Below are 14,562 nucleotides of genomic sequence, written 5' to 3'. Positions count from 1 at the left end.
TCCTTTCGTGTCCCAACGCTCAGCTGCCTGACTTCCGTTTCAGGTTCTTCCTGTTTCCGGCCTCGTTCGTTTGTACGGAGCCGGCTCGCTGTTGTACGCCGCATACTGAGTTCCGCTGGCGTTCTTACTTCAAAGTGCCTGTTGTTCTACGTTTGCTGGGCGGACCCTTGTCCTTTCAGCCATTCGGACCTACAAAGAGAGGTACCCCGGTAATATCGACCCAGTGGGTGTCCCAAAGGACCTGAGTCCTTTATCGTAGCGCCATAGTTGTCCTGTTCTCCTGTGCCCGTTATACAGGTGCTACAGCGGAGTGAAGCCCAGGTTACCCTTGAGACACGGACAGTTCCCAAATACCTTCCAGGTGTAACCAGGGGATGTCTATTCTCCGCTCAACCTAATCAGTATTGTCCTGTTTCCGTACTGCCCTTAATCTCCCTTTGTTTACCCTTATAATCTGCACTTCATACTGAGTGATACCATTCCTTACATCTGCCACTTACCTGGTTATTAGTACTGTTACCCGTATCGTGTTCCTTTGGATACTCCCCCGAGCGAGAAGGTTTCAACCAACCTCTCTCCTTCCGGTACCTGTAACTCCTTTGGGTTTGCGTGAAAAACTGTGTTGTTGAGTTCCTTCTCGCCAGAATCACGGTAAAGGCGCCCTGCGCTATTTCTTTATTTAAAAAGACTAATGAATGTACAGGTTTACTTTAACGTATTATGTTATATGTTTCTGTAGATTACTCTCCACAGTGTGCCTCACACAGACAGAGTCCAGGGAGTTGGTAGTTCCACTATATCACCAAAAGAGCGGGTAAGCAGATAATAGTGATACAACAAGATTCATAGGACTACGCTTTACTCTGTAGTAATAGTGTCTTCTTTTTCGCATAGGTTTTATTTTACCATATGAATGCCTTCCTGATACACTCTAGACAACACGATCTAAGGGTAGGTGAGGTTCAGGTTGATGAGATATCACAAGGGGGGATTCTTAGCAAGTGATATTGTTACATAGTGTTTGTTTTACAGGGAGTGCGCCAGTCGTATATTGCAGTCCATCCCGTCCAGAAGCTGGTGACTCATTGAAGTGTACCCTCCTACCCTTGTTTTGTTTCCCTGTTTTCCCCAGCGTGTCTCCTGAGTCTCTAGAGTTTGATTGAGTCGGGAGATCGTTGGGGAGGGCTGAGGACTAAGCTTCGGGTTCCTTACGCTCCTGCGGAACAGCAGTTAACCATTACAGAATGTTTCATGCACTCTACTTGTTTAAGCCAACGCTCTGATACAATGGTTCCAACTGATTAAATTACATGTCTATCAAACTTACTAGTTAACGTGTCTAAATGATTTAATAATAAAGTAAGAATATGATTCAGTTGCTTTATACTCTGGCATGAGCACAACCACACATCAACTGTTTATGTACAACATAAATTTCGTTTTTTCAGACGAGATAAGATAATTCTGTACACTTTGAATGGATCGATCTTTATTAGAATAACAAATTGACATAAATCTTTGCTCCTCATTATAGACGTTTAGACCTTTGAACATACAATTACAGAAAGAAAAAGGGAAAACTTTAACTCGCGTTGGATTTTATAAGCATTATTTGTGAGGTATGTGCAATCTTAGGCAATTATTGACTCTTTCGCATGCTGGATACTATTGATTAATGTTGATTGTGGCACACTTTGCCTGTAGAACTATTGTATATAAATTGTTTGTAACACTGACTGAATAACTTGAACAAAACTGAAATACATATATACAATAGTTAGAAAAAACTGGACATAAATACAATTTGTCCATAAATGTTAAAAACTCCTTAAATTGTATTTTTTATATTTCTTTTCTGTTCTTGAATATATCCCTTAGTCCGCATAGATTCTCGGTTTTGACTGTACATACAAATGTATTGAGAAAGTACTTTAGATCTTTAAGTGATAATTGTGTCTTTTCTTTTTATGTATTTTTAATTGTATATAATAATGTATGTCCTGTATATGTATCTTTGTAGCCTTGAAGAAGGGACGAAACACGCCGCGTCGGCTATGAATTGTATGCTGTACTTTTAAATCGGAATAATTTGAACAACAAAATAAAGAAAAATTCATCATCCAGATACTGAAGTTTACCGTGAATCTTTGGGGATATATCACATACTTGTTTGTTTATTGACTTTGACAAATATTTCTGTCTATAATACATGAATTTGAGTTGTGTGCTGAGCTATTTCTGTCTTTTGCATTTTTTGGGTGACACCAAATATTAGGGATGCATGAAGGTCACGTCCCTGGCTCTTTGCACCATATTTTTGTTTATTTACAGCATTGTATTAGCTTGATTGGTGCAGGTTTTCTAGTGCCCTGTTCTTCTCTTTGCTGTTTTGTATTATCAGACAATTACTTTGGATGCATTAAATTGTCTGACCTATCACCGCTCGTAAACAACATCCACTGCTGACCCCTCACACCCGCTAAACACCATCAATCCCTTTGCCTTAAAAACTCTTGCCACACCTAAACAACACTCATCCCTGAAGCGTAAAAACCCTTTTTACCCTAAAACTCTACACCACCCCTGCTGCTACCCATAATTTTCTTTCAAATTATCTTTACTTTAACATGCAAAATGTTCCTTTTCATTTTCAATTTGTTGGTATTTCCCTAAAATTGCCATACACTAAAATTGGTTTTCCATGATTGGGTTTCCTCCAATGTGATTTCTATGTTTTTGTTTTTCTACAAATTCATGTACTACCAGAAATACAAGGGTGAAAGGTAGTCAGAGTAAGTTGATGCACATTGAGAGGTTTGCGAGGTCTAGAGAGAGAAAGTAGGATAAGATGGAAATAGAGGAGGGTGAGGTGAGAGAAACATGAAAGGGGAGTGGAGAAAGTGAAGGGACGTACCGAAACAGGTGGCTAAGCTGGAGAGTGAGTAGGATGATGTAATGAGTGAAGAGAGTGGGGTGGAAGGAAGTAGAGGATGAAGCGAGTGGTATAGCACAGTGAAGTGGAGAGAAAGGAGGTTGAAGTCGAAAGAGAGGAGGGTGTCAGGTCAAGAAAGTAGGGCAAGGTGGGGAGAGCGGAAAAGATCAAACCTTTACGTTTAAACCTCTAGAAATAACCAGTTACAACTAGTAGAACCCAGCAATATGTATGGTGGGCAACTCACACCTGTACAAGACCATCCAGCATGACCAGATCTAGCTCTGAGACTGTCAGGCCCCCAGAGGACGAAGAGGCGGTAATGGGGGCAACGTTGGGGTCTTTCTGCTGCCCAAGACTGAACAGAAGGGCAAAGAACAATTCATGGACTGAATTACAATGAAAGAGGAATTCCAAGATGGCGGCCGCGCTGGAAGCATAGCGGCAGTCTAGTCTTTCCCCCACAGGTGTCCAGAGGTTAAGTGAGGCGCGCGCTTCAAGAGGAATGCGCACTTCACTGAGGAGATTCAGAGAAAAGCAGCTTGAGATTAGAGTTCCTGAGTAAAGAGTTAGAGAGAGTAGAATTAGAATTAGTTAGTTAGCGCCAGTGTAACAGAAGAGTTTTCCAAGTCAGAAAGCTCACTCAACTCCGAGAAAATTACAGAAGAGAATTCAGAAAGATATACTGAGGCAGAAAAGACGACGAATTCGCTCCTACCTTCGTGAAGACTTCCAATACATCTCCGTGTTTTCTGAGCAGAAATTTGGAGGTCTTTTGGCGCCATCCTGTGACAGAAAAAGGAAGACCGAAGCTAAGTATATTAGAGAGACATGAGAGATTGAATGGGAAAAGTATATGACAGAAAAGATTGCATAGATGACGTACCTAATAACTCCAGTCATCTGAAATTCACCCTGAGGGAAAAAGATAAACGTGCTGATTAGTAGAGCTGAAGAAATAAAATACAATAAATATACTCACCGCAGTTCTCTAGTACTAGATAACAAGGAGTAAGGAAAAGTAGGTAAACACAAGCTAGAGCTAGAATAGTATAGCGTAGAGGATACACTGTAAGAAGATTACACAGAAGAAGAGGACAAGCAAGAAATATTCCACTCTAAAAGTAAGCCAAAAGATAATACATTTTAAGTTAAGAAACAATTTAGAAAAGGAAAAGAGGGAATGAGAACGAATTAATAGGAAGATGTTTTGTAGGAAAGAGAGTTGGAAAGAAGAGTCCAGACCCACAGAAAAGAATTGAAAGAGAAACACCACACGACAAGACAGACATATAGAAGAGGGGCACAGTGCTTGAAACCCAGGGTAGGTGTTAACAGATAGAGAGAGAGAGTTTAGAAGTAGAAGAGAATTAGAAAGTTATTGTGTTGTGTTTGTTTCAAGGTTCTCATTTACAAGAGCTGGCAACAGCATTAAGAAGAAGCTGAGGAAAAAAGTGAAGAACCGGTGTTTCAGGACCAGTCTCTTCTTTGTTTATTATTTTATCCACTCCCCCCTTCTCCCTGCGGGATAGTTACGGAGTCCAGGTAAATATTACTGGAACTCTGGCTGCCGCGTAGTGGGAGTTGGGAACCAGCATCTCTGTTCCTGTGCAAGCACTTCAGGATACGTCACCTTGATCCTGACAGAGTGAAGTGCCCAAGTGGTCTACTTGCACCCGGACAGAGATGGCAGAAGGAATAAACTTACAGACTTTGGGAGTAGTGTTAGAGACCATTCAAAAGGAGTTAGTGGCAGTGAGAGAGGAAAACCAAAACCTGAGGCAGGAGGTGATGAACTCGAGGAAAGAGACAGCAGAGTTAGTTCAACGAGTAAAGCAACCATTCGCTCAGGAAGGAACGCCTTAGACCCATCCACTGAAGACCCAAATAGAATAACTACACAAGTAATTCATTCACTGTCCCCAGTTATTCCGTTGGCTCCTCCGGAGCGTTTTAGTGGGGACCCACAAAAGGCACAGTTATTCATCACACAGTGTTCTTTGCACTTCATGTGTCGCCCTTCCATTTTGCCGGCTGCGCAGTCTAGGGTGGCCTTTGTTTTATCGTACTTGAGCGGCGATGCAGCGTCCTGGTCAATGCCTCTGGTTTCCCGGGATGATCCTCTGATACAAAACTATGAAGACTTCAAGCGAGAATTTCTTCAAATTTTCGACAGGCGGAGAATATCTCAAGCAGTAGATAATGATATATTGGATCTAAGACAGGGAAACCGAGATCTAGTAGCATATCTGGCCCAATTCAATAAATTAGTCGTAGAAACGGACTGGCCAGAAAGCAAGAGAGCTGCAGTTTTTTATAGAGGTTTAAGAGACGAACTTAAAGATGTGTTGGCACAGATACCAAATAGACCCACAGAAATCTCAGAATTAGTGGACCTGGTCTTAGAAATAGACTTTCGTCAAGAAGAGAGGAGAGGAGAAAAAAGGAAAGATTTCAGGCCAATAGCTCGAAGATTTGATCGGGTTCGGCCAGAAGGGAATAAGACTGTGGAAGGACAACAAAGTTCAGAACCCATGCAAATTGGAACGATAAGAGGTCCCCTAACCAAAGAAGAGAAAGAAAAGAGAAGGGCAGGAAATCTATGTATGTATTGTGGCTCCAGCGGGCATTTTGTTCGGGGTTGTCTAAGAAAGCCGAAGACCCCCTTTAAACCGAAGGAAAACTCGCAGCACCACCAGTAGCGGGGGTTGGACCGGTGGATGCTAATCAGAAATCAACTCCAAAAGAACATCTAGTGGCTAACACTCTACAGTCGTCGGCCCCACATCTAATTTTATCCATGGTGCTCAAGTTCAGACAAGAAACGTTGACGGAAGTTTCAGTAATGATAGATTCCGGAGCCACCGGAAACTTCTGTGATCTAAAATTTGCTGCTAAGGTGGGGTTACGAGCTATCTTGAAACCCAAAAGTGAACCGGTCCGGGCAGTAGACGGAACGAACCTCTCATCCGGACCAATAGTAAGTCATACAGAACAGGTACAATTGATCTACTGTGACGGGCATGAGGAAGTCATTCAATTCAATCTAATTGACGCACCTCAGTTTCAACTCATCCTGGGCCTTCCATGGCTCACAGAACATAATCCAACAATAAATTGGAGCACAAGAACCATAGTGATGGATTCAGAATATTGTCGGAAAAATTGTTTCGGAACGAAAGGGGGAACCAGAGAGTGCAATCCAGCTCAGGCCTTGTGCACAGCGGAGACGTCTGTCTGTGTGATAGATTCTCAGGAGATTCCGTCGGAATATGAAGATTTTGCCGATGTTTTTAACGAAACCGAAGCAGAACAATTGCCACCCCATCGGGCTTACGATTGTAAGATAGATTTGGAGCCAGGTTCTAATCTTCCCTGCAGCCGGGTATACGCCTTGACAGAAAAAGAATATCACCACTTGAAGGAATGGTTGGATAAATATCTGGCGAATGGGTTCATTCGTCCATCTCAGTCACCAGTATCTTCGCCTCTTTTCTTCGTGCCCAAGAAGAAGGAGGGAGATCTCAGAACCTGTATTGACTATCGTGCGATCAATAAGATCACCAAAAAGAACCGATACCCACTTCCTCTCATTTCAGTCTTATTGGATCAGTTGAAGGGAGCACAGATCTATACAAAATTAGATCTCAGAGGAGCCTACCATCTTGTGAGAATACGCGAGGGAGATGAATGGAAGACAGCCTTCAGGACTCGATTTGGGCTGTTTGAATATCAAGTTATGCCTTACGGTCTGTGCAACGCCCCGGCTGCTTTCCAGCATTTCATCAACGATGTACTCAGTGAGTATATTGATCAATGTGCAATAGTGTACATAGACGATATTTTAATCTATTCATCAGACACGAGCCAACACCAGGAACAAGTAAGAGGAGTACTACAGAAGCTTAGAGAAAACAAACTATTTGTTAAATTGGAGAAATGTGCATTCGGGGTCTCCCAAGTGGAATTTTTGGGTTTCGTTCTATCACCGGCTGGAATGAAGATGGACGAGCTGAAGGTGAAGGCCGTGGTTGGTTGGAAATCCCCGGAGTGTGTCAAGGAAGTCCAGAGTTTCATCAGGTTCGTGAACTTCTATCGAAGATTTATAAGCGAATTTTCACGAAAGATAGTACCTCTGACGCGCCTACTGAGAAAAGGAGTGCGTTTTGAATGGACGGAAGAATCAGAAAGGGCCTTCCAACTCCTAAAGAAGAACTTCACTACCGCACCGATACTCCTACACGTCGACCCTTCTGAACCTTTTTACGTGGAAACGGACGCCTCAGACCTGGCAGTTGGAGGGGTTTTATCCCAACGGCATAAGGTAACAGGTCAACTACATCCAGTCGCCTACAGATCACGAAAGCTAACGTCAGCAGAGGTAAATTACACCATAACGGAAAAGGAGTTACTGGCAATCAAGGATGCGTTTAAGGAGTGGCGACATTATCTCATGGGGGCTCAGCATCAAGTGACAGTCTTCACCGACCACAGGAATTTGAAATTTTTGAAGTCAGCTCGTACACTAACACCAAGACAACTCCGATGGTCATTGTACTTCGCGGACTACGACTTCGTGATTACCTATAGGCCAGGAGCCCAGAATGGGATGGCTGACGCTTTATCCAGATTAGGAACAAATGACCAGAAGAATCAAATCAAAGATCAAACTATAATTCCGAGTGAAAAAATTGTTGGAGCTACAATATCTTCTGATTTAAAGGAGCAGATCCTCAAACAAATGAGCCCAGAGGAAATACAGAATTGGGTTGTGGAAGACAAGGAAAGAAAAATTCAGCATCAGTTGCCTTATTATAAGGAAGCCCTGTACTTGCCAACCCCGGAGCTACGAAATCAGGTGATGGCTGAATGTCATGACAATCTTTTGGCAGGGCACAAAGGAGAAACAAAGACAGAAGAGTTAATCAAGAGACATTATTGGTGGCCACATATGACCAGAGACATTGAAGAGTACGTTAGCACTTGTGAGATCTGCGCACAGGGAAAATCGGAACGGCAGGCCCCTAAGGGTTTGTTACAACCTCTACCCACTCCACCATATCCATGGCATACCGTTACATTAGATTTAATAGTGGATTTACCCTCGAGTTTGGGTTATAATACTATTCTAGTGTTCGTAGATGCATTTTCTAAGATGGCGCATTTTATGGCCTTGAAAGGGATTCCTACAGCCAAACAGTTAGCCCACCACCTTAGTACACAAATTGTAAAGATACATGGGGTCCCCAAGGTCATTATTTCAGATAGGGGAATACAATTTGTATCTCATTTTTGGAAGGCCTTTGTGGGTGGATTGGGAATTGAAGCCAAGTACTCGACTAGTTATCACCCAGAGATAGACGGGTAAACAGAAAGAGCGAATCAGGAGTTAGAGCAGTATTTGCGGTTGTTCCTTCTGAAGCAAGAAGGAGAGTGGTCAGAGTTATTATGGGCGGCAGAATTTGCACATAACAACGCCCAAAATGTCTCGACAGGATATTCCCCATTTTATTTAAATTATGGAAGACACCCAAATGCAACTATTAGACAAGCTGATATTTCTGTTCCGGCAGTAAAAGATTTGGTGTCTCATCTAGATCAGGTCCATCAAACTGCTAAACAAAATTTAGAACAGGCAAAACAGAAATACAAGCAATATGCAGATAACAAGCATTTGCAATGCAATAGGTCTCGCATTTATGCAAGTTTAAGCTATTGGCATTATAAATGACAATGCCTTTTATTTGTTTTAAAACGAAAACAAAAATAAACGGCATTGTCATTTACAATGCCAATAGCTCAAACTCGTGTAAGACCTATTGAATTGCAAATGCTTGTTGAAGTTTGTTCTGGCAGACGCTACAGTCAATGTACTGTATTGCATTCATGATGTTTGGTTGATGTTTCTGCCTCAAATCCCTGGTTGGCAATGGCTAATGGATAGTGAGAAAGGGCGCCATCTACATTTAGAGAAGCTTCTCTAGCCTACTATTTTGTATGTAGTCCATTCAAGATTAAACAACAGGATTGAATGAACGTTTTTAGGGCACTAGGCTTGGTATGTAAACAAACAAGCATCGGCATAGCCAATAGGTCGCGCATTTGGGACCTTATAAGTGTTTAACCATGCAACACTTGATGTTGTTGCACCAAGGATATTGTGCTGGATAACTAAACACTTATAAGTATTTAGCTATGCATCAGGTCCCAAAGGCTATGCCAATGCTTGTTTCGCTTATGGAGGGTGGTGACAGCACAGACAATTGGAAGGTGATGGGTGGTGTGGAAGAAGTAGGAGGGTCAACAGAAGGATGGGGGTGGAAGGGAAGGAGTAACACGGACAAGGGGGGGTGGTGGAAGGGTAAGAAGCATCACTGACAAGCAGGGGCTGGAGGGGAGGAAGAAATCAAGACAATTGGGGAGTGGGAGGGGAAGAAGCGACAAAGTGGGGGGTGGGGTGGTTGGGAGGGGAAGAAGAAATCAAGACCATTGGGGGAGAAGGGGGGAAGAAGCAACAGGTACAGGGGTACCCCGTCCTCTGTTACTTCACTTAGGTAGACTGTAGTGTAGAGCTCATATTCCTGCACAACGTACCCAAGTGAAAATATAAATTACACATTCTCTGCTTACTTTCTAAAGAGAAAGCTGCAATGTGCACATTGTGTTCTTGAGTTGTTATAAAAGTAAAACTGTAATGTACATATCATATCACTCCCCTTACCTTCCACTAGTAAAACTGTGATGTACACACCTTTTACCTGCTTACTCGACAATAGTGACATTTTGTTCATACATGTTACACCAGCTTTCTTGCCATGACTTCTGCTTGCTCTATAAAAGTACAATTTTAATGTGGACATCTCCTGCTCTCTTTCCACAAGTACACCTGTAATGTACACATCATTCCCAGCTGAGCTTCCTTACAAAAATAAACTGTGTAATGCACACATCATGTCATTGCTTCCTATATGAAAGTAAATAGGTCATAATATATACATACTCAGCTTAGTTTACACATGTATAAATGTAATGTACGCATTCACAGAAGTGAGGCGGTAATGCACACATCTACTCTACCTCACTTACACGTCACTGGCAGAAAAGCTGCGCAGAGACTCGTAAAAGCCTTTGTTCAATTCAAGAGATGCTCGTTCAGAAAACAGAACAGCTTCAAACATGCGCTTTCTTTTCCGCCTTTCTCTCTCTTGCTCGGGGCCAGAGTAAGAGGCTGAGGTGGTGCATCTCCCAGGGCATAGCTTTGTATATCTATCAAGCTACATCACTGTTTCATTTCTCATTTTCCCAATCCCTCCTAAGTCACATGAATACCATACATTGTAATGAGGGAGCCGGACAGGGCGATAAATATTTCCGGCCTGCATTTAGTTTGATGTATTGCATATCCCTAGCTGGCTGTGTAATAAAGTTTACAAGAGGTGGTCAGGGACTGCAGCCTTTTTGATCACAGTTGAGCGTGTGGCTGTGGTGGTTTGAGGATCAGGGGGAGGGGAGGGAATGGCGGTTTAGGAGGAGAGGAGATGAAGCCTGGGTAGAAATCGATACAGATACAGTTCAGACCAGCTATAGATCAGCCTCAGAATGCACTGTGAAGCCGCTGCTATATAACCCAATCACATACATCAACACCCAGCTGCTGCTCCGGGCCTGTGTGGCAGCTCTGACGCCTCAAACCACACATAATCACACATGTGCAACAGACACACAAAGAACAAGCACGCACAGACACACGGATCACCTACACATGCACAAAGGAACATACGCACTCCCACGCATACAGACGCGCACAGATCACTGATGTAGAAAATCAGAGAAGCCCATATGTACAACCACAAACACAGAAAACGGACCCCACACAAATGGGTACAAACACACACACTCCACGCGATAATCTCGTAAGTGTGTTAATGTGCTGCCGGGTTGAAGGGTCTATCTGCAGCATAAATTGACACGATCGCTTTCGGCACAAAGGGGGGGATATGCAGACAGCTTCAAGAGGACAGGGAAGAGAAGGATCAAATCACGGACACCGAAAGAGATGGCGCACACAGGAGGGATGGGGTAACAATGAGTGACAGGGGGTGCGTGCCTACACAGTGTAACTGAGGCAGACGGCGAGAAAGAGGATGAAGGGGTGGGCCACGGACAGAGACGTGCCAATGGAAGTGGATTGATGTGCAGTGATAGCGATCAGCAGAAAAGAGATGCCGTCCTCAGGGAAAATAAAGGCACAGATTGCGGCAACAGCAGAACCGTGAGGATGCGGAGAACAAGCTGCAGGGATGTACCTGAGGAAGATGGGTGAACAGAAACAAGTACAGGGAAGGATTAGAATAGTGAGCGTGGCGCTTATTATGAATGGACGTCAGGTCTACTAAAGGGAATCCAAATGCACTGCGTAAGCGCTTATGGCAGGGAAATGCACACACAGCATTTTGTATTCCTGGAGGGGAATGCTTTTACATGTTACTTGTTTATCAGTAAGTACGAGCAGGGCGGAAGTGGGCGGGTGCAGCCAGGGACAAATGCATGTCGGACAACAATCGCAATTAAAAAAAAAACGAGAAGGGAGGGGGGAATGCCAGCAAACAGAGGAGCCCGCGAAAGTGAAAGTGATCGTGATTACGATCACTACGGAGTTAAGACACATGGCGCTGCGCGCGTGCACGTTCACGTGCACTGTAGCTTTAGGCCATGGCAGCACTTTGAAAAGCCCAGATATAAAATGTCTCTTCGAGCCTTTGGCTCGCGAGACCTAAAAAGAGACGAGAGGGTCCTTCCCTTCAAAAAGGAGATAGAGTCTGGTTAAGCACAAAGAACCTTAGGCTAAAAGAAAACAGGAAATTCCAGCCCAGATTCATAGGACCATATCTGATAGAAGAGAAAACCTCACCCGTTAACTATCAGTTAAAACTACCTCCTAAGTTGAAAATTCATCCCGTTTTTCATGTTTCTTTGTTAAAAAAGGCATCAGCAGGTTTACGCAGCGAATTGACACTGTTAGACCTGGCACCTTGGCGTGAGTTTCCCTTCCACTTTTTTATGGTGTGCCTCGACTGTTTTGCTGGTGTTGTCCGCTCAGGGCACTGCGCCACGGCTAATCCGTGCCGCGGTGCAAGTGCTCCCTAAGTAAAGTGTACCTGTAATTGATGTCCATGATTGGGTTATTGGATTCACTGTCAGTCCCCAGTAAAGTGCACCAGGGGTGCCAGGGCTTGTGAATGCCAATGCTGCTGGTGGGCTTGCAGCGCTGGTTGCGCCACCCACGGAAGCGGCCTTGTAAAGTGTGTCTAGGGCCTGCCACCGCAGACCCTGTGCGCGGTCCGGGACCGTCGCGCTGACTGCGCAAGTGCCCCCACTTGCCAGTCCCTAAACCTTCCCTTACCTACATATTAGCCACCCCTCTGGTAGGCCCAAGGGCAGGGTGCATTGTAGGCATAAGGTAGGACATGCCCTGATGTGTGTGGCATGTCTTAGTAGTGAATTACAGCCATTTTCGTTCTTCACTATTGAAGGCTACCTGCTCTCCATAGGCCAGAATGGGCTGCTGGGATCACGCCAACGCTGTGACCCCAGTGGACTCAGAGAGCATGGTAGAAGTGTCAAGTTTAGTATGCCTGAACTCAGGATGATAAAATACTTCTTGTAGTCAAGTTTATTTTAATATCCTGGGTTTGTAAATACTACTTTTAGAAAGTTAGTATTTACTGACCTGACCATCTCAGTCCGCCTCTGCTGTATGTGTGTGTGTTCTGCCCAGCAACAGTAAGGAGCAGGGTTGGGGAATCCCCAGAGACAGGTTGGCTGCCAGGTGGTGGGTAGAGAGATTACACCTGGATGGGTGGGAGGAGTACACCTTGACTCTTGAATAGACCTGTGCTCTGCCACCACAAAGCCGGCGCCACCCCCTGTGGGGCGGCTGATGTCTCTGCCCTGCTGCTGAAAGGAAAGAGCAGAGTCACCATAACAAAGTGCTCCAGAACTGGACTGAGCCAGGCCTAGGCCCCCTGGCGCTAAAGAACAAAAGAATCACTGTATAAAAGTAGGAGCCTGGCTCCTAAGAAATCAGAATCCTGTTTACCACAAAGAACCTCTGCCCGACTAGAAGGAGAAGAAGACGCCGGAGGAGCTGGCCTGCTGCTTGCCTTGCTGAGAGAGGAGAGGAAGAGACTTACTGAAAAGACTTTGCTACTTTGTGCTTGAACATTCTCCAAGGGCTTGATCTGAGCTTGCCCCCTGAACTGAACCCCAGGAACAGTGGGTTCTCTGTGCTTCTTGCTCGTCCTCCAATTCGAGCCGTGTGTGCATCCCGCTGGAAAAGAGACTGCGCCCCTCATCGCCCCTCCTAGGGCCGTGACACTCAGAAGCTCGCCTGCCTCAAACCCGTGAGAGCCCCGCTCCGTCCCGAGCCGCTCTCTGTCCCCGGGCCAGGCCGCCTGCATCCCTGTCACCGCCTGCTACGGGAGCGCGCTGACCGCGCTATCACCCCTCCCGCCGGAAGCCGTCCGACGACTGTGATCTACGCCGGGTCATCCAGCTGCACTGACCGTGCCCTGTGACCCCGCTTCGCTATCCCCGGACATCTCAGGCCGCGCCGCCTCCGCTGTGGAGACCCTCCTGCACCGCCGTGCTAAAGGGTCGCTGGCCGCGCCTGCCTACGTGCCCACACCTGCTGATTGAGGACCCGAGAACACTTCCCAAGCCGAGAGTCGCACCGACCTGTGCCGACTCTCCACATCACTAAGGAAGTTCCAGTATCGGGCTCGGGGCCCGCAACGCCTTATTTCCCCGTTCACAGGAACCGATCTCTGTGAGTACTGGAACTACAAGTAAAGAGACTACGAACCATCCATTTGAAGCTACAAACAAGATCATTTGCCTGCTGTATAACCTGGTGGCCTAGCGAAAACGTTATTGGTCTTGTGATAAGTCTGTTGAGATATATATACCTTATTTTGACATAAAGAATCGTATTTTTATATATATCCAAGTCTGGTGTCCGTTTCTGGGGGGATTGATGTATTTACTGTGTGTACGATTGTAAGTGCTTAACCAACAACGCCTGAGGAATCGCCTTGGCTGCTCACGCCACGCACCTAGAGGGTGAGCAAGGGTCATTCGCGAGGGGTTATCCTGCGCCCTGACGTGGAGGAGAGGGTTCCTGCTTGACACAAGGGCAACCTTGCGCCAACCAGAGATCCCCGACTCTAACATTGTTGGCAGCGGTGGGGATTTCGGATTTGCACTTGTAATTTGCATACAGTGAATTATTAATCACCAGATAGTGAGAGCAGACCAAATAACGCAGCCACAGGTTTGTAATTGTTGAACTTTGTTGAGACATCTGCCATTACTGCAACCATGCCTGGCTCACACTCCGCTGGGAGAGCACTCTCTGTGATTTCTGGAATCGATGAGGTGGATTGGGAGAGACTGGAAGGCTACACGATGGAGCAATTGAAAGGCTACAGTGTACAATTCAGAGTCCCCCATGCTGGATGCAAGAGGAAGCCCCAGTACACCAAGGCGTTGAGAGCCTGGAAGGAGTCACGAGACCTACGGAATGCGGGGGACATCGTTCCACCCGACAACCTTGAGGAGCCCAGCAGAGT

The sequence above is a fragment of the Triturus cristatus genome, chromosome 2_2, assembly GCF_964204655.1.
Source record: "Triturus cristatus chromosome 2_2, aTriCri1.1, whole genome shotgun sequence".
Lineage (NCBI taxonomy): Eukaryota > Metazoa > Chordata > Amphibia > Caudata > Salamandridae > Triturus > Triturus cristatus.
Note: the sequence above shows the minus strand (reverse complement) of the source record.